Source organism: Lygodium microphyllum, chromosome 11 (assembly GCF_053477565.2).
Source record: "Lygodium microphyllum isolate KBCC chromosome 11, Lygodium_microphyllum_v1.1.10, whole genome shotgun sequence".
Classification (NCBI taxonomy): domain Eukaryota; kingdom Viridiplantae; phylum Streptophyta; class Polypodiopsida; order Schizaeales; family Lygodiaceae; genus Lygodium; species Lygodium microphyllum.
In genome coordinates, this window is record NC_141145.1 from 6,349,162 (window position 1) to 6,370,379 (window position 21,218).

The 21,218-nt window shown below is 41.9% G+C and overlaps 2 pseudogenes; both read right to left on the minus strand.

Annotated features, from left to right (window-relative positions):
• LOC148028502 (protein ENHANCER OF LHP1 1-like) overlaps positions 1 to 20,129 on the minus strand; it is a 98,720-nt pseudogene extending 78,591 nt beyond the window's left edge.
• Positions 20,130 to 20,223: 94 nt separating this feature from the next.
• Positions 20,224 to 20,967, minus strand: LOC148028503 (protein ENHANCER OF LHP1 1-like; annotated as a pseudogene).
• Between the last annotated feature and the right edge of the window lie 251 nt (positions 20,968 to 21,218).

Below are 21,218 nucleotides of genomic sequence, written 5' to 3' on the forward strand. Positions count from 1 at the left end.
TCCAACAAGATCTACAACACACATTATATTGGCTAGAAAGGGAAAAGATCAATTACTAGAAACATAAAGATAAATCAAATAGAGCTTCAACTATCATGTTTTCCTTCCTTCATTCTCTAGACAATCTATGATTAAATGCATGAGTTAGTTACTAACAACAAAGAAATGGTTAGTTTGTTGGGGTGCTTAGTTTGTTGAATCACTAAACCAACCCTCATAACAGACTTTTAAACTTTCCTATGGTATGCTAAAGTTAGGGCCTGCCACAAAGCCCTTTCCATGAATTTTAATAAAAAGAGATAAATAAGGCTCCTTTTGATATTTCAACATATGAAGGACTACATAAAGTGTGGACTCTCTTTTGTAATTCTCACAAATCATAATTATAAGCACCTTGTAACTTTATATATATAGGCCTTGGCTAAAATTGTCTCATCTAAAAGTGCAAGTCTACTAAACCATTTACATCTCTGAGACACACATGTCCCTTGCAAGTAATGTGGTAACCGAGCTATTGCAAAAGATGGTCATGCATAATGTTGTCTACATCATGAGTTAAATGGGGGGGGGGGGGGGGGGTAATCCAAACACGTGATATGTATAGAGGGGATTGTAGATGGGCCATAGATATTAGGAACAATTATGTTCTATTCTATACTTTTCATGCACGAATCAAGGGAGAATCTCTCTATAACAAGTGTAGATAGGAACTCACTTTTCACCTACTCCATTTAACTAGGAAAAACTACTTAAGTGTGATTGGAGATACTAAAAGCACCTTCCAAAACCACTAGTTGTAATGCCTTTATAAAGGTACCTCATCTTCATAAATAGAGTGCTCAATACTATTTTGTAATTGGACTCTTGCTACTCTTGTGTTGTCACTTATCTCCATCCCTCTTTCAATATTTTAAGACATAACTCATTCATATAAAATAGTAGCATAATGGGAAAAGGGTACCAATACCACACTTACAACCATTAACTTTGCCTAATCACCCACCCAACCAATCAAGATGCAAGAATGGCATTACGCTTGAATATGAGTAGCAAGGGATGAGATATCACGAGATTCAATGTCTAAAACGGCTCAGACCAGGCAAGACAAAGGAACACAATCAATCTTTCTTATATTTAAGGGTATCATTTTCATCATTCTTCAAGGGTTCTTGTGTAGGACACAAGCATATGATATATATCCTTACTAGAATGATAAGATAACTCCTGGTATACAATAGGTGCATCTTAAATAGGGGAGACATCCTTAGGGATTAGAAAGCTCCAAAAGATAATACACAGATCACAAGAAATATGGTGAGCTTCATCAGAACTTCTTACAATAGCTAATCACAATTATCCATGACCCCATAGGCCAATTGTCTTACCTCCATAAGTAAGAGTTTTGACCTCACCAAAAGCCATTCACATTTATATCATTGAACTAAACACAAAAGTTGATTATAAAACTAAATAATAAGCACACAAGCCAACAAAATGACTTCTATTGAGTTGAGATAGAAAACTTGAAATTGAGCTCCACAAGACCACCCAAAGAAACATGAAATAATAAAAATTTCTTTTAGGCCAAGAGCCCACAAGCCCTCACAAAAGCCCTAGCAAGACTTTAAAGATACCAAAAAAGCGGTAACCCCTACAGGGCCATACATAAGATAAGTAGTGTTGAGATGGCAAGTGTTTACCGTAGCACAGAGGATTGGAAAATGGAGCAGAGGAGCAGAAAAAATGGAAGAAGGAGATAACGAAAAGGGCACAGGACAAAAAGGCACCCTGGATGGAGGTTAGACCCTGAAAATCCGAATGACGACCTCTCCACAAGGCCTTAGTGTCACTTCGAGAAAAGAAAAGAGTAAAAATGTGCCATTAAATGTGAAGGTGCTCTCGAATCCTTGTACAAGAGTGCTGGGCTCACTCCTATGCAAATTGTATGCATTAGTTGGGAATGTGATAAGTTAGAACGGTGGGAAATAGGAAAAGAGGGCCTAGGCTAATGGCCAGCCATGTAAAAAGTGGGGATGACCGCCCAAAAAGTAGGGCATGTATATAAAGTTCAAAAGTGAATGAGAAGCTCATTCTTGTGTGTGGCCAAAGCTTCTTCTTGTTCTTCTCTTGTTTATTTCCTTCTTTCTTGTGCTTGAGTGAGGGATTTAGGGAGTGTGAGGGAGTGAGTGTGTGAGAGTGAGGGATCGTGGAGATGAAGCTCCCCATCTTCTCTCTTCATCTTCTCTTCTCTTCTCTTCTCTTCTCTTGCGCAGCTATGGAGGATGGAGCTTGATGAAGGGGGCTTGAGGTTTCTTGAGCTTGCCACAAGGATCGTGGAGCTACCCAAGTGCAAGAGAGAGGAGGGAACTCAATCGAGCATCAAGGTAAGCTCACTACACCCGTAAGGTAGGCATTGCACATTGGCTATGTGAGAGGTAACCATGGCCGCTCCGCTTGAAACACTTGATCAATAAGCAGTTCGTAGGTCTCGAGGTAGAGCTCCGTAGCTCCCCTCCATTTTGGTTCCATTTCCGGGACCAAGGGAATCGAGCCTTGAGCGCCACATGCATCAAATCGAGCATAGAAGTAGGGTTTGCAGCCCAAAGCGATGCTTGAGATAGTTAGGAGATTTAGGAGGTTTTGATCTTGGAGCAAGTAAGTATTTTTATTTGTTTTTGAGTATTAGAGTAGGACTATCCATCCCCATCTCTGGTTTTGATTTTTGTTGCATTAGGTTAAGATTAGAATAGGAAAACAAAGGAAAATATAAGGGTTCTACTGCTGTTGGAAACAAGAAAATAGGGGCACAGATTCAGATTTCTGGCTAGAAGAGAGTGAGGGATTAACTTTTGAGGTTGCAGCAGACTGGGATGGGGCAATAAAAGGTCCAAGGAACTAGGAAAGACCACATTTGACATTCTGCCTTGTGGGAAGAGAGTGAGCTAGAGAGCGAGGGAGAGAGAGAGAGAGAGAGAGAGCTACAGGGAGATCATTGAAGCACTGATCAATTCGAGCACCACATTGTTTCGAGGTGGGCCTGGCAGTTCCTTGCATTGTTTTGCACCTATGTGGAAGGCACGAGATGATTCTAGGGAGTAGGCGTTGACCTTGAAGCCTCGCACGCAACCCGCGGACTGTCGTCTATGCCGTCCGACCAACATGTCACCCCCAGAATAGGACCACCCGATTTCTAGAGTCGGACCGCCGTCTGACTCCGAAAATCGGACCACTTTTCTGATCCGACTCCCAGAATTGGATCACTTCGAAAATCGGACCACTTCGAAAATCAGACCACCCCCGTTTGACTACTATAATCGGACCTAGTGCCAAAATCGGACCACGTGTCCTAGTCCCGGATTTGGACCACTCGACCCATCGCAGTAGTTGGACCTCCCCTATCCGACTAGGAAAATCAGACCAAAGTAAAATTTGACCACCCTGTCCAAGTCTCAAATCGGACCACTATTCCTAGCGTGAAACTCGAACCAGCCCTGTTCGATTCCCAGAGGACCAACCCATCCAACTCCCAGAATTGGACCACTTCACCAGAACTTTAAATAGAGGGTTTTTAAACCTGCCCTACAGTCGTGGCCACCCTGTTCACATCTCTGACAGGATTCACCCCGAACAGCTAGACACTGAGCAGACCAAATTCAGAATTTGACTTGACTTTTAATGACCAACTAGTGCACAGATCGGATGCTGTATGCTTGCGTAGTGAGCATCGGAAGGTCCCCAAGAATAAAAGAACTCTACTTTTTGCACAAAAATCAAGGTAGAAAGCATGCATGACATGAACAAGAGACCAATTGGGTGCAATCTTCCCCCATGCCTTGTGTGAGCGCTCCACAAAGCATGTATTTTATGTATTAATCATCTTCAAGCTCAAATAATAGCCCAAATTACAAAATAGCATGCTTTTGGCTTTTGAGTTTGCTTTAGTGCCAAATAGAAATAAAGCTAATGGACGGGTGCCCAAAGAGTCAGGCATACCCAATACAATGTCCAAATACAAATATCATAATCGTGCGCCCATGGACATACAAAATAATAAATAAATATCCAACGCCTTAATAAATAGGTGCGACAAAATATAGGTGCCATGCCTAAGGTATGTGCCCATTAAAATATAAGTGATAACTCGAATACATGCTATCCTCCAATGCTTTCCTCCGCCACTACTGCTATCTCTGCACATCAACTGAAGCATTCAAAATCGTTAGTAAAATAATACCTTAATTTATCACGAGTGCGCACTCTAAACTCATAAACGTTTATTAATTTAATATGTATTTTACGAAATCACCCGCTATGGAATCACCCATGTACACACTAAATTAACGAAATGCCCGAAAAGGATAGGCGTTCCCATTGACTTTTCGCACAAAGAATCCACTTTGTGTATGAGCCTTGGTCAACAAAGTTTATGGGTTCCACCGTAAAACCTCACGGAATCCACCGTGAAATATGCCTCATGGCATCATACCCTCGGGGTGGGATAGCAATTGTCCTCAATTATTATTAGCTCAACGTGGTGCTAACAGAGTGGGGAAAGCATTTAAGTCTCTAGCATACATCCATTGGGTCTCTTCAACAGGATGGTTTTTAAACTTGGCCAAATATCTAGAATATCTACGGCCAGTTCTAGTGGTCATAAAGTCAGTATCTATGATAGCTTCAGGCTCAAGGATTTCAGTCTCTTCATCTAACAAAGGTGGATTTTCATAAACAGGGTGTACAGGTAATTGGCCTCTAAAGGCTCGTAATAAACTAATGTGAAAGGTGTTGTGAATTTTCCAATGTGGTGGTAGTTCTAACTTAAATTCATTGTCATTGATTTTGTGAATGATTTTAAATGGTCCATAGAATCTAGGTGCTAATTTCACAATTGGGTGTTTATCTACACTTTGTAATCTATTTTGGGAGCTCTTCAAGCTCTACCCCGAGACCTACAGACCACTTATTGCTCAAGTATTTCGAACCGAGTAGCCATGGCTACCTCTCACATAGCCGACGCGCAATGCCTACCTTACAGGTGTAGTGAGCTTACCTTGATGCTCGATCGAGTACCCTCCTCTCTCTTGCACACCGGCAGCTCCACGATCCTTGAGGCAAGCTCAAGCAACCTCAATCCCTCTCCCATGAGCTTCATCCTCCATAGCCATGCACGAGACAAGAGAAGAGAAGAGAGGAGGAGAAGATGAAGAGAAAAGATGGAGAGCTCCTTCTCCAAGATCCCTCACCCTCACACAATCACTCCCTCACTCCCTCTCACACTCTCTCAATCCCTTTCTCAAGCATAAGCAGGAAGGCAAGAAATAAGAGGAGAAGAAGAAGAAGCTTTTTGCCACACACGAGAATCAGCTTCTCATTCACTTTTTAACTTTATATACATGCCCTAATTTCCATGGGCGGTCATCCCCCTTTTTTTACATGGCCGACCATTAGCCTAGGCCCCTTTTCTCATTGTCGGTCTATCCTCCTAGCTTCCTTTCCACCGCTTGTCTACATTTACAAATTGCACCGGCGCTCTTTTACAAGATTTCAGGGTGCGCCTTTTCTATTTTAAAATGCATCTTTCCCCTTCGGCATTTGCCTTGGACTTTTAAGGTTGCCCTTGCACTTTTGGTCTTTTTTCCTCTTCTTTCTTTAGTTGGGCTACCTTTTTTCTGCCTTTGCCTTGTGTCTTTTCTGCTTTCTTTTGCTTTCTTCATGTTGGGGTTAACATTACCCCCCTCCTAGAGGAGTGCCAGTCCCATGGCACTGTGGTGGGAAGTAGTGGGATAGATGATGCTATTGCTAGGTGTAACTGGTGGGTAGAGGACATTGAGGCTTGTGAATGAGAGGTGATGGGGTTTGATGACAATGACCAGGAGAGATTCCAGCGTGCTTTAGTCTTCCTGACAATTCTCGGCATCTTTCTCATTGTTCTGGCACCCCTGTGGAGCCGGTCGTCGTTTGAGTATCCGAAACGCTTGAAACAAGAAGTAGTCCCTTAGGAGGATGGTATTGGAGGGATTTATTCTGGAGAAACCCCCCGAACGTTGTTTGCCTTGAGAAGCCATGGCCTAGACTGAAAACCCTTGTCTGGGAGTAGAGGACCTTCAGTTTTGAGTTGAAAGTCTTTAGGCTTGTGATGCTAATAAGCGATCCGTAGATCTTGAGGTAGTGGACATGGATCATCGGACGGTGAGGTTCCAAGATCTATGCCAATGGCAACCCATCAATAGGCGGACAGTTGTCAACATGAAATCTGTTGAGCCATTGAAGCCTTCGCAGCAAAGCTCCTAAAGTTGCAGTAATGGGGTCATGTCCGACTTTTGGAAAAATTCATTGTCATTGGAGGATGTAGTAGATGATCGCCTTCAGCCAAGCAGCCCGTTCTTGAAACATGAACATAACCTGCAAGAAAAGTGGTGTATTTCCTAGGGGGTGTGTGTCAAGATTGTGGGAGAGAAGGAAGGAGTCTCACTTGTAGCTTTCTTGCTTGCACAATGGGGGAATACACACAAGGGTGGAGGCTGAAAATAGTTTTCCTCTTCTTAGTTGTGGAAGCCAAAAGAACTCACATACAAAAGAAATAGAAGAACCCTATATATGGGTCTTAAACCAAACTCAACTAACTAAGGTGGCATACTAACTGAGCCACGAACTAGAGTAGATAAGGATAGTTGTCATGTAGCTATTATTCATGGGCAGTGTACCAACCGCGTCTGCAACTGACAAGTCAGTGACATAAATACACAACGGTCACCCTGGCGTATCATGAGTGGAGCTCGATATCTCAACACTCCCCCTCGAGCTCAATCCCAATTCCTGCACACCAAGGAGGTCTCTGAACTTGTGCAGCTTCTCTGCGCCCAATGCCTTCGTGAATATATCAACTACCTGATCCTCTATGCTGACATAAACTAGATCAATAAGACCTAGTAAAACCCTCTCTCGCATATAGTGATAATGCACCTCAATGTGCTTTGTTCTAGCATGATAGACTGGGTTATTTGCCAAGTGTATACTACTCATATTGTCACAATAAATGACAACTGGTCCATTTGTAGACTAATGCATATCATAAAGTAGCTTATGCAACCAAGCTACCTCACATGCAGCCATTGCTGCACCCCTGTACTCAGTCTCTGTGCTCGACAAGGCAACTGTAGGCTGTTTCTTGCTTCTCCAAGTGACTGCAGCACTCCCAAAAGAGATTACATATCCACTGGTAGATCGTCTATCAGAAATACTACCAGCCCAATCAGCATTAGTGTATCCATGCAACTGTATCTGAACCCCAGTCTCATAAAATAGTCCATACTGCAATGTGGACTTCACATACCTGAGTATGTGTCTAGCCGCATCCAAATGCGGTTTCCTTGGAGCCTGCATAAACTGACTTACCAGTCCAACAACATAGCTCAAATCTGGCCTGGTAATAGTAATATAAATCAAGCTTCCTACTATGCGTCTGTACATAGTAGGGTCTTCTAGAAGCTCACCTGTATCTGTGCTCAGCTTCACATTCTGCTCCAAAGGAACTAAAATAGGCTTACAGCCTGTCATCCCATATTTGGACAGCATGTCCAATCCATACTGCCTCTGCAAGAGCTGTATCCCACTTGGTGATCTAATCACCTCAATGCCCAAGGAATAATGCAGCCCTCCCAAATCCTTCATCTCAAACTTCTGCTTCAATAGCATTTTCACATGAAGGATATCTTCATCACTGTCACCTGTCATAATCAAGTCATCAACATAAATGACAAGTAGCATAATACCTTTCTCTGTTTTTCTCACATAAAGTGAGAAATCTGCCTTGGAAATCTGAAAGCCAATAGTGACAAGATACTGTCCTATCTTGTCAGACCATGCTCTATGTACTTGCTTCAAGCCATACAAGGCTTTCTTCAACCTGCAAACAAACTCAGGATGAACAGCATGCACATAACCTGGTGGCTGCTCCATATAGACCTCTTCTTGCAAATCACCATGCAAGAAGGCATTCTTTACATCCATCTGATGTAAAGACCATCCCTTTGATGCAGCCATAGCAATGACTGCTCTTACGGTTTCCATCCTTGCAACCAGACTGAATGTTTCTTCATAGTCAATGCCATATGTTTGTGCATACCCCTTGACTACTAATCTTGCCTTGTATCTATTCACAGAACCATCTGCATTGTGCTTCACCTTATAAACCCACTTACAGCCGATTGCATTTTTACCTTTAGGCAAAGGTACAAATTCCCATGTAGCATTTGCTTCCAAGGCATCCATCTCTTCATCCATGGCTTTCTCCCATTTTTCTTTTCCCATGGCTTGCTCAAAAGAAGTGGGTTCTGGTTCCTGTATCACTTTGACCATATATGCATAGTGAATGGCTGTAAATCCATCATATTTTAGCCTATCCACAGGATACCTAGCTCTCGTAGACCTGCGCAAAGTAGGTTCACTCCCGGGTGCTCTCAAAACATCCCTGGTCTTCCTTACTCTAGGTGTAACAATAGAAGGAATACCCAACTCATCATCAATGCTCTGTTCTGAGCCACTGGATTCACCATCCACATAAGAGTGACCTGCATTCACATCAAACATGGGCTGATCAACCTTCTCTTTTCCTTTTTGTGATACCTGCATACCACTATCTGCATTACTTTGAGAAGATTCTCCTGATCTCAATCTGCCTGTCCATGGCAAAGAATGTGAACCACTACTAAAGGACGCTCCAGGTCCACTAATATTTTGTGACTGTTGCTGTGAATTCTGTGCATCATTACCATTTTATGCATCTACATCATCAATCACATTTACTGGTTTATACAGCTACTCATCTCATCAAAAACAACATCTCTGCTCACTGTAAACTTACGAGTAGAAGGGTTATAGCATCTATACCCTTTTTGCTACAGAGAGTAACCAATAAAGATGTATTTCTCAGCTTTTGGATCCAACTTGGATCTCAACTCATTTGGCACATGTACATAGGCAATGCAACCAAAAATTTTCAAATGAGAAATATCTAGTTTCCTACCAGTATACCTCTCCTCTGGAGTCATTCCATGTATTGTTGCAGTGGGAGTCCTGTTCATTATGTAGACTGCTGTAGCAACTGCTTCAGCCCAATAAATATCTGGCAAGTCTTTTTCATTGAGCATGGCACGAGATACCTCTCCAATATGCCTGTTTTTCCTTTCTGCAATTTCATTTTGTTGTGGGGTATGACTGCATGAATATTGCTGCTTTATGCCATGCTCCTGCAGGAACCTTGCAAACTCATTTGAGAGGTACTCTCCCCCTCCATCTGACCTTAGGCATTTTATCTGCAGGCATGTTTCTTTTTCAACCATAGCTTTAAGGGTTTTGAAATGCCCAAAAACTTCACTTTTCTTTTTAATAAAATACACCCAAACTTTTCTGCTATAGTCATCAATAAAAGTGACAAAATAATGACAGCCTCCAAGAGATGCAGCTTTAGTAGTCCACACATCATAGTGGATTAATTCCAATAGCTTCTCACTCTCTTGAACATGTCTAGGAAATGGTTTCCTTGCCTATTTTCCAAATTGACAGGCTTCACATACCTTATGCATTTCTGCAACATTGAATTTAGGCAAACCTGCAACAATATTTTGGGCCTGCATTGATTTAAGTCACTGTACATTAACATGACCAATGCGTTTATACCAGATATCAATATCTGCAACTACACCGGTCCCATGTGCAAACATTGCTGCACTCAATTCAGACATGTCTGCATCCAATGTAAACATTCTACCCTTCTTCTTTCCTTTTGCTATCAAGCGACCTTTATTTTTCATATCCTCAACAAAGCATCCATGAGGATTAAATCTGACCTGCAAGCCCTGCTCAACCATTTGACCAACAGAAACCAGATTCTTGGTGATATTCGGGACATGAAATACATCGGACAGGTATTTCTTTTTCCCATCCTGCATAGACAAAGGAATTTTTCCAATTTGCACAATAGGATGTGCAGTATCATCACCAGTCTCCACAAATCCTGGTTTTTCCATTTTTCTTGCATCCTCCATCCATTTTGCATGACCTGTCATGTGGTTTGATGCACCTGAGTCAACATACCATACATCATTGCTTTCTTCTGCACTTGTCACAGAATTGTTCATGTGCTTCTGCTTTTTATAGCAGTCTTTAGCCATATGACCCATTTTACCACAGTAGTAGCATTCAACATTACTGTTTGCATTTTGGCCTCTTTGCCATCCACCACGACCTCTTTGGCTCCCCCTGCCTCTAGAGTTACCATGTCCTTCTCCATAGGACTCATTTTCTTGAGTTTGTTGCATATTCTGATTTCTACCATGGCCTCCATATCAGCCTCCTCTACCTCTGCCTCTACCTCTTCCAGCATTTGAGTAGAAGACAACTTCTTTTGAAGTTCCTCTTGAAAAAGATGCACCACCATTTCTCTGCTCCTCAGAAATTAGAAGAGCAATCAACTCCTCAAAATCAGGAAATCTTTCACGGACGGAAATGGATGTTCGGAACTGTGCATAATCCTTTCCTAGACCATTCAAGGTCACAGAAACTAAATCATCATCTTCCACTGGCGACCCAATGGAAGCAAGTGCATCTGCAATCTTCTTCACCTTCATGTGGTAGTCATTGATGCTCATATTTTCTCTTTGCACATTATGCAACTCTTGCTTGAGCTGCATTTTTCTGGCTTGCGTATTTGTGCTATATATTTTTGACAAAGTATCCCATGCCTCCTTTGGCGTACTTGCATCTTGAATATGCACAATCATAGAGTCTGAAATGCTGATAGACAGCCAGTACATAACTTTCCTGGCTTTCTCATGCCATGCTTTAAATGCCTGCATTTACTGTTGATTGGGAACATCAGGAAGAACTGGTTCTTCTTCATTTCCTGCAACAAATTCCCAATATCCTTTTCCCATAAGGAAATTCGTCATTCTAAACTTCCATGCTTGGAAGTTGTTCTTGTCAAGCTTTTCAGTGACAATCTGTGAGAGAGAATCAGACGCCATTACAGAACACTGCAAAAAATTCTGTCATTGCAAAGAACACAGCTTCAGCCTCACAAAGGCAAATCTGCAAAACTGACGAAAGTGGTATTTGACCACACAATCACTTCCTAGTGATGATTTTGAATCAACAGGCAACAGGGATGATTCTGTAACTCCCAATGTCTCTGCGCACAAGCATATGATGCAATTTCTACAGTAACTTTTCACCGACCTGTAGAACAGTGGTTGCACAGCATAAAACTGGGCCTTTTCTTGAGTGCGTGCAGAAAACTTCCGCCTCCAAAACAGGCCCCGAAATGGCCTCAAATAAAAAAAACAAGGTCTCTAAGGGCTAAAGCCCTTTCCCGCAGCATATACTGCCCTCTTGCTTCACCGCGAAGGGCATCTCAACCTGAGACAATGCACTCCTGCACTTTCCGGCTGTGCTACCTGTAGAGATCTACTCCCAAAACAGAAAATGAAAGCAACACTGCTCCTCTTATAGAACACCGCAAGCTTGGCTTGCTTTCTTGAGCTCCTTACCACGAACAAGGCTCTGATACCATGTCAAGATTGTGGGAGAGAAGGAAGGAGTCTCACTTGTAGCTTTCTTGCTTGCACAATGGGGGAATACACACAAGGGTGGAGGCTGAAAACAGTTTTCCTCTTCTTAGTTGTGGAAGCCAAAAGAACTCACATACAAAAGAAATAGAAGAACCCTATATATGGGTCTTAAACCAAACTCAACTAACTAATGTGGCATACTAACTGAGCCACGAACTAGAGTAGATAAGGATAGCTGTCATGTAGCTATTATTCATGGGCGGTGTACCAACCGCGTTTGCAACTGACAAGTCGGTGACATAAATACACAACGGTCACCTTGGCGTATCACAAGTGGTGGTTTACCCGGATGTGGTTTTTGGTGTTTCGGTACCCATAGAAACATGGACTCTTTGGCCTTGTGAGCGCTCCTGGTGGGCATGGATCTGGGGTTGAGAACTCAGCATGAGGCCATAGTTTCCATCTGTTTAGACTCGGGCTGAAGCGTGGTCGTAGGGGTTTCTATCGGCAGCTTCGTAAAAGTATGGGAGTTAGGGCAGCCCTTGTTGAAAGTCGTCACTATGCGCACATTGCCGATAGCAAGATGTATGTGATTCAGGTTGTAATCCACATTACAGTTGGTTTGTTTCTTGAAAGTGCGACCTAATAGTGATACATTACCAGTGTCCTTAGGGTCAGGCAACACATGGAAGAAGGCCGGTAAACTTTCAGACTTGATGGAAATGACCACCTTGCATTTCCCTAGGAGTGGGTAAGCGGTACCCCCAAACGGGGTGAGTTGAGCGTTAGTGGGCTGTAGTTGCAGTTGACCAATGCATGTCCAATGGTCATGTGTTAGGATGTTGTAGCCAGCACCTTCATCAATCAAGGCGTCGAAACAATACACTGCTCCTGCTGCAACTGTGATCCGCAGGTACGCCGGTGCCACTACTATGATTGATCAACCTCAGGTGTTAGGATTTCAGTAAGAAATGAGCAATGGTGACACCTTCATCCGATCACCTTCATCAATGATTGATCAACCTCTATGTTGTAGCCAGCACCTTCATCAATCAAGGCTGTCATAGAGGTTGATCAGGTTGCGAGGAGGATGAATTCCGTCAATAGGACTGAAATGCTGATTGCAAAGAGATGTCAGACATCAGATGTTGTGGAAAATCACTACGTCTGAAGCAAGGAGATGAACAGAGGAACATGAACCAAAATGAATGCCCTTATTTCGAGATTAAGTGGATGATGATGCTGTGTCTTGACGGGAAGAGGGCCAGCAAAGATGTGAACCTGCAATTATGAAACCAAGTTTATGAGCAGAAAATGATTAGAAGGCATGAAGTTGGGAGTATAGATCTCCTTACTCGCAGCGGACTGCTGTCCTCCAACTAGTAGGCCATATTTAGACACAGAATGACAAAAAGGGAAGAAAAAGCTAAGAAAAGAGGAAGTCAAAAACGGGAAGATTGGAAACTAAAGATAGAGGAAAGATTTTCGAAAAGCTGGATTGGAGGCGAACGGGGGGGAAAAAAAGAATTCGAATGGACGGAGAGTGGGAGAGAGGCCCAACACGTACTGAGATGGACCCTTACAATCCTTCTCTTCCACGGTCGCTGCTATTTTTTTTCCCAACCTGCAAGATTTCAGCTCTCTCCAATCCCATCTTTTTCAAAAAAAAACCCTGTGTGTGCCCCTTCTTCAGGGGCGCACGCTGTCGTGCTTTTGGGTGGTCGAGGCTTCGGTCGAATTTGGAGAATTTAGTGCAGTTTTACTTCTTTCGGTTGTTTTTCTTCTGGGTCCTGATCACACACAGCAAAATTTCTGATTTTATAAAAGCAGATTACAGAGGCTTGGCGATTTATCTCTTGTCTGATCAATGCTAGGGGCTCTCAGTCTGTCGGAGTCTAGGAGAGTAATAAAAGGCTCTGTCTGCGAGAGAAGAACGAGCTTCAGATGGGAGAAAAGAGAGCGTTGCCTTCAGCAACATCGACAAGGCTTGAAGGTCGAGTGTAGTATCATCGAATGTAACAGATGCCGAAGTTGCAAAAAGAGAGTCTAAAATCCATATCCGCCAAGAGCTTCAGATCTTTGAATTCCAGGCTTTAGGATGTCGAATGTGGTCCTCGAGTTTGTAGATATGGCACCCTGGCTTGGTAGCACCGAATGCCATCCGGAATATCGTTGCACATGCAGAGCAGTTGCAAAACATCCTTTGTTCAAAACCATCATCTGTTCATAAGGCCGCAGGGCAATCTACCATCTCATCAACTAGGGAAGCCATATTCGAGCAGGAGCAAAAAAGCAATCTCAAATTGGTGCTAAGTCTCCCACACTCGAACTACTACACCAAGATTTATGCTAGACATCAATCACGCGAAGGATGCCATGAAGTTCTGAATAAGAGAGGGTGGCAGACTGTGATCCTGTCCTAAGGGAAAAGCAAGAATCTATATACTAGTCATTGATAGGAAGAGATCGTCATCATGAAATGCCATGTGTAGTAGTGTGCAAAGTGAAGAAGGTCTTCGAGTTCTGGAACTGACTGGCAGAACAACCCTCCCGCGGGATTCAGGCTTAACCCGACAGATGACTTGCAGAGATGGACCATAGAATTCTCAGGGGGCTCCTGATACATTCTATGAAGGCGAGCAGTTCCAGTTGCTTATTGAGTTCCTTGAGAAGTATCCATTGGATTGTCCTCAAGTCGTCTTCACAGCATCTTGTCTATGTTATCAAGTGCCACAGAAAAGGAAAGGCGTGCAGATAATGATAGGTTGCATTGCAGTTTCTGGATGTCATATAAAGCTGCGCTCTTTCCACTCAACTCTCCATTCCTTTTATTGTATAAGTTGCTCAACATCTTTTGGTTCTGTACATCTGTTAATAAGAACTGTGAGGCTTTTTACTGTAGCTTGTCACATCAGGTCTTGAGCAACTCAAAGCAGACTTGAATCAAATGAATGTATAATGGGGTGTATGTTTGTGAGAGAACGCTTAACTTCTGAACAAAGCTTAATAGATTGACTCTATGTAGGAGTTTGAGGTACAGGCAATTGAAATACATGTTTCAGGTATTATGATTGTGTATAGGAAGCTTACATGGAGATTGTGGGAAAGATCAATATCTGATATAGCAACTATTGGCTTTCAAAGACACTGAATATTGTATTAGTGCCAAGGATTCTAGGTGTTGGCCATTGAGTAGTCGAGGAGGTGATCGGTATAGGCAATATAGTTCTTTGCTTTTGATGACATCCAACATTTGAGTTCTTCTTGTTAGCCTCATTTCTTGCTGTACCTTGAACCCCGTGTTCTGCAGCTCTTGCACGATCTCTTTGACAGCGGCTGCCATTAAAGAAGTCTATTCCCTCACCGTTAAGTGTTTCCAACTCGACATTTCCGGTCCTACCGATTACGCATACCCTGAAAGGCCCTAGCCCCCGAAACTTCATCTTCTTTTTATGTCCTTTTACCGAGTACAGCAGAACAAGGTCCCCTTGTTCGAAGTCTCGCTGCGTGACATGCTTGTCAAACCACATCTTTCGTCAAGCCTTTTCACAAATGAAAGAGTGAGTGGTGAGGAATCGGGTCTCCGTTAAATGCTCAAGTTCTACTAAGCGGTTGGTCCACGCCTCTCTTCCCTCCCAACGTTCCTGGACTACTAGCCTCAAACTAGGGATGAAGAATTCTACGGGAAAAATGGCTTCAGTTCCGTAAGTCAGCCTAAAGGGCATCTGTCCCATAGCCGTTTTATAAGCTGTGCGATAGGCTCACAAGGTCGCCATTAGCTTGTTATCCCAGTCACTTCTCAAAGTAAACACGACTTTTGTAAGCACATTGACTAGAATTTTGTTTGTGGATTCGGCTTGGCCATTAGCCTGAGGGTAATAGGGAGAGGACTTCCGATGAATTATTAGGAAGGTAGAGAGCAAGTGGGCAATCACTTCATTAATGAAGTATGTGCCTTGGTCGCTTACAAGTTTGATTGGACAACCGAACCGTGAAATGACCTGCTCCCACAAGAATTTTGCGGTGGTCCTAGCATCGTTCTTCCTCGTGGCTCGTGCCTCTGCCCATTTTGTTAAATAGTCGATTGCCACTATGATGTATTCAGCTTGGGAATATTGTGCTGTAGGACTGACAAGACCAATAAAATCGATGCCCCATTTTTCAAAGGGTTGTCGGGCCATGACAGGGGTCATCTCCATCTTGTCCTTTTGCATAGGCACTTTGGTCCTTTGGCACTCATCGCAGTGCTGTACAAATTTATCTGCATTGCGGAATAGGGTGGGCCACCATAGCTGGGATTGTAACACTTTTCGGGCTGTTGTGTTCCCACTAAAATGCCTGCTAGCGATTATGCCATGTGCTTTGTTTAATGCATCGTGCATCTCGTGCTTACACATGTATCTGCGCAATAAACCATCTTGTCCCAGCCTGTAGAGTTGGCCAGCTATCAGTTGGTAGGGCTGAATTTTCAGGATAAGTCTCTTCAGCCTGGCCTTCTCAATGGGTCGCTCTGGTAGTCCATTTTCTAGCACTTGCACTATGTCATCGGCCCAATATGGCGTCAGACCCGCTCTAAACAATTCTCGTTCACTAGACAAGTTAAAAAGATGGGCATCCAGTAAATCATCAGGTACGCCTTGTCCAGCAGCTTCTCCTGTGGGCATGCGGGACATGTGGTCAGCCATGTAGTGCTACTTTCCTTTGCGTACAACCACAGAGAAGTCAAACTCCAGTAAAAGGAGTAACCATCTAGCTATGTGCCCCGTATCGCAAGGCTTGTTCACAAGATACAGTAGGACTTGATGGTCAATGAAGAAGACAAAGGGAGTGGCCAACAGGTAATGCCTAAATTTCTTTACCGCAAATACCATGGCCAACCCCTCCCTTTCTGTTGTGGAATAGTTCATCTAGGTTCCTGTGAGCTGCCTGCTAGCAAAACTCACCGGGTAATCCAAGTTATGCTCACCAGGCTAGCATAGCACGGCTCCAATAGCGAACTTAGAGGCGTCTACGTACACATGGAATGTTACATTCCAGTCTGGGGCTCGCAAGATTGGTGCAGTCGTAAGAGCCTTTTTCAATTCTTCATATGCGCGCTAATATGTTTATTTTCTCTTTCAGTAATCCCATTTTTATATGAGATATATTTGTGAGTAAAGAGTCTCTTTATCCCATGAGACTCAAGAAGTCATTGAACTCATTAGAGAGATAATTTCCTTTTCCATCTGACCTCAAGTACTAACTTTCAAGTATGTTTTTATTTCAATAGCAGCCTTGAAAGTTTTAAAGCGCTCAAATGCATTGCTCTTTTTCTTCATGAAATATATCTATAGCTTTCTTGAACAATAATCAATAAACATGATAAAGTATTTTCTACCACCAAGAGATATATTCTATGTAGGCCCCGAAATATGTGTGTTCACAATATCAAGTATACTTCTACCCATATCTCTATCATGCAAAAAATATTATATTGCTTGCTTACCAAACTGACATGCTTTATACACTTTATGAAATTTTCTAACTCTGAAAACAAGAAACCTTGTAATCAGCCCTTTAAAATACATTAATTTTAATATTTACACATTTGTATATCTAATATATTTGTGCTATATTTTAATGTTTGCAATCACTCATTTGCCTTTACTTTACATAACATCATTCATAGTAGGAATTCTAGCATCTAAAGTGAACATGTGATGAACTCTAGTTTCTTTTGTAATCAATCTACACTTATCATTAAAGTCTTCTACAAAATAACCTTTTGCATTAAATCGAACCTGCAACCATTGCTCTCAGGGGGATCATCGTATAGAAGCCCTCTATATCATGTGCATTCAAAGGATAGTTTAAAAGCCCCTTTTAAAAAATTTAAACCATTTATATACACCCCTTGTGTGAATTTTGGAGGCAATAGTTATATCCCTTCTATAAATCTAAAATTCAAAGAGAGTGCATTTTCATGGCCCCTTCTATATAATTCAAATTAAAGCATGATGATGCAATACTTTAGCCATGGAATTTTCACTATGATCTAAGATGGATATTCCCTTCCTCCAATAGAACCTGTATGTGATAATGACTGACTGAGAGCAAAAACCTTTGGGATGGGATGGATTGTAAGAAGCTGGGAAGAATAGGGATTTAGTGTGTAAATAATATTGATGCCATGTCACATTGACATTGTTATAAAAGGAGAGGACAAGTAAAATTTTTCTCATCTTTAACACGTTAATACAATAATGTCCTTCTCCTCTTCACCTTGCTCTCAGCTTCAATGGCTTCTTTCTCTTTCATGTCTTTCTCTCTCCTATTCTAGTATTTCTCTCTCCTCGTCACTCTTTCTCTCACTTTTCCACTTCTTCACTCTCTTCTGTAGTCTTATCTCTCCTCTTTTTCTCTCTGCAGTTCACTTCCAAGCTTGCTATACTAATCATCAACTTCATTCTTAGCATCCAAAGCTATATGTACTCCAAGACAGAAGCCTCACAAAACCCATGTGTCTGCAACCCTTATGTAAACTTGGCTTACAATAAAATGTTAGAAATTTGTACCTTCTAGCATGTCATGATGCTCTTCACCTTTAAGCTATACTATAGTATCCTGCAGAGCATCTTCATGTGTTTTCTTTACAGTTAAAAATCTTTCCAAGTTGTGCATCTCCTTGTGTATTCTTGCTGACTCTTTCCCAACCTATCACACATATACCAACCAGAGTGTTTGAGAAAGCACAATGAAATCATGTGTAGTCATATGTATATAGTGAAACTTGCAAGGTGCATGTCTCACCTTGAACATAAAACATTAACATACACTGTGTAGCTCACTACGAACTTATTCAAGTTTTGCATCCAATTTCTCCTCTTTTGATACACTGTCTAGATTATCTGTCTCCTTCTTAAGCAAAGAAGAATTCTATTGAGAAAAGAAAAGCTTGTAAATTCCAGCAAAGTGCCTGACCAAACACTGTACCAGTACATATTGGCATAAGAAAGCATAACCATGCACAAAGTTTAATTATAGCTTTAAAAACGGGAAAGCAGAGTGATAACAAGCTTGCAATTCAGTTGCACACCTTTTTAATACTGGAAGATTCAACTAGAGATGTGAAGCAATTAGTTCAATAATATTCCTCCCACTGATTCAGGTACTTTTCCAGCTTTTCTTGAAGAATATTGAACATTGCATCAAAGCCCTTTAAGATAGCACAAATAAGTTTCAAGAAAGACATGCACAAGGAATAGAAAGAGGCTCAATAGTGTCTCTATGCACATATATATGCTTTCTCATTATCCAATCTACTAGACAACTTTCTCATTGCCTAAAAGAGCTTAGGTTTAAAATCTAGAAACGATCAGTTTTGGAATGGATCCAATAATCAGCACCTTGGAATCATATGAGCTAAGAAAACCAGTGTCGCTAAAACCCAGCCAAGTAAGGTGAGAGCAAAGACTCAAGGAAAATGGCCCTTCCAACACTTTTCTTCATTGTTCTGCCACATTGAATATCGTGAATTGCATCACGTGAAATGAATACACAATCAAAGAAAAAGAATCATGCAATTTCATCACAAACCAAGACAACAATTATTTGCAGTATTACGACTATGCTTGACATAAGGTGCATCTACCTGCTGGTCACAAGACAAGGGAGAGCTTGCATGTAGAATAATAGGGAGAAGCTCCTTCTCACCTGCCATGGTGACCACTGGTCCTACCAAAGATAGCAAGGAAGTCTACAACATACAAATGACAATAGTGAATAACAATCAAGCCAAGTCACAAGTAGCTTTATTCAAGATCATATTCATACTTCAGACTTTGAAAATGAGGCAGCACCTACAAACCACCTTCAAAAAATAGTCGGAGGTGGTTGAGACTAGTTGAGACAGCTACCCATCCACATCCAAGAGCTAATGCCTTGCCTCCTCCTCTGTTGCAAGCCGCATTGATCACTGAATCATTACCAAGAAAACTTATCATTCCATCATTCATTTATGAGAAGCACAGTAGAAATACTGCACAAAAAGTTAATTGAAATGGAATGGGTGGACCTCACTATTGTTTGCCCAGCTACTTAAAGGCAGATAAAGGATGGTACTTGGATTCTTTTTCCCATTCCTATGAGATGCAAAAATGCAGCCACTATCATTCATAGCAGCCATTTTGAAGCCAAAATAGTCTATCATTGAGGACATAGGAACCCCTTTCCATGCATCATGAAACTCCACCTACAAATCCCCAAGAAAAATCAATGGTGCAATAGAGCCTGATTTGACTATTGTAATCAATGATCATCACGCATCTGATTATGAGAACATTGCAAGGGAGAAAACACCTCTATGTGTGACAGCTCTTCATTCTAACAGCTGGTGATGCTGCCTATGAGATTGAAAAAAATAAAATGGGGCTTGCCTGAACTAGGCATAGTAGAGCAAGGCTGAAAAGGAGTTTGTAATGCATGCACTAGGTGTCCACCTATAGTGACTCCAAATGAGAAGCTTATGTTTTTATTCTAGAGCAGAGCCTCAACTTTAATAGAATGACTGTTGGAGCCTGTCATGACCTTTGTTCATTTCCTTCTTTCTTAAATCAGGATGTGAAGGAGAATTGGGTCTTCTATCAGGTGAAGATCCACCTTCTTCCTCACTATGAAGCTACTCTCCATCCTCCCCATCATCACTGAAGTGTAGCATCACTTCTCTATCAATAACTAAAGGAAAACTAGCATCACTACCAGGTAGGGTCATGTGAGATGGAACAACAAGTTCCCAAATACCAAATTTTCCATTCAAGTCACCAATGGCTAAAGCATTTCCTTTCGGTCTCCACACTAAGCTGCAGATTTGAGATTCAAACTTCTGGTAGTATATGTCTTGCATGTTATCCACATCCCATATGATGACTTGATTGTCACCTCATGCAGTTGCAAGGTATTTGCCATTTGGTGACCAGGCTAATCAGCCAACTGAAGCTGAATGCCCACCTTTGAGGCTAAAGACCTTTTCACCTGTATCCCAATCATACATAATCACATCCATGCCATTTTTTGTGCCAAGAACTACCAAGACATCTCCCTTTCGATGCCAAGAAATTTCATTCCTCCTAGGGTGCAGCATGGTACAGTGTGTGGATTTTCTTGATAGATGAGAGGCACCAGCACATGATAGAGCCATCACTACTAGTAGAGCTAATGCCAAAAACTCATTGTTGGGGTCAAGTGTAAGGCTAATGATAGGTGCATTGTGGCCTTTAAGGACTCTCATAATAGAGCTGTCAATGGTACTGATAATCTTGATGCCATCATCCTCTTCTCTTGGTACAAGCAAAGAGCTTATGGAATTGAAGAAAATGGCATGGATGGGAAAAGTAAAGTGAGTAAGTGCTTTGGAACTCTCCATATGAGAAAAACAAAGAGGAAGGCTATGAGAAACACTCACTGTGCAACTCGATCTCTGCAATGGACAAGGGCTATCCTGAGTTAAACAAATTGATTCGCATAATAAAAATTAATGTGATCCTATATCTAAGGCTCTGAGCCATGACCTCATGCCATGGTAAAATTCATGCAATCATGTATTAGTTTGAAGGTGTGAAGAGACACAAGGATAAAATTGTGACTGCTAGAGAAGATCTCATGCCATGTAGTGTC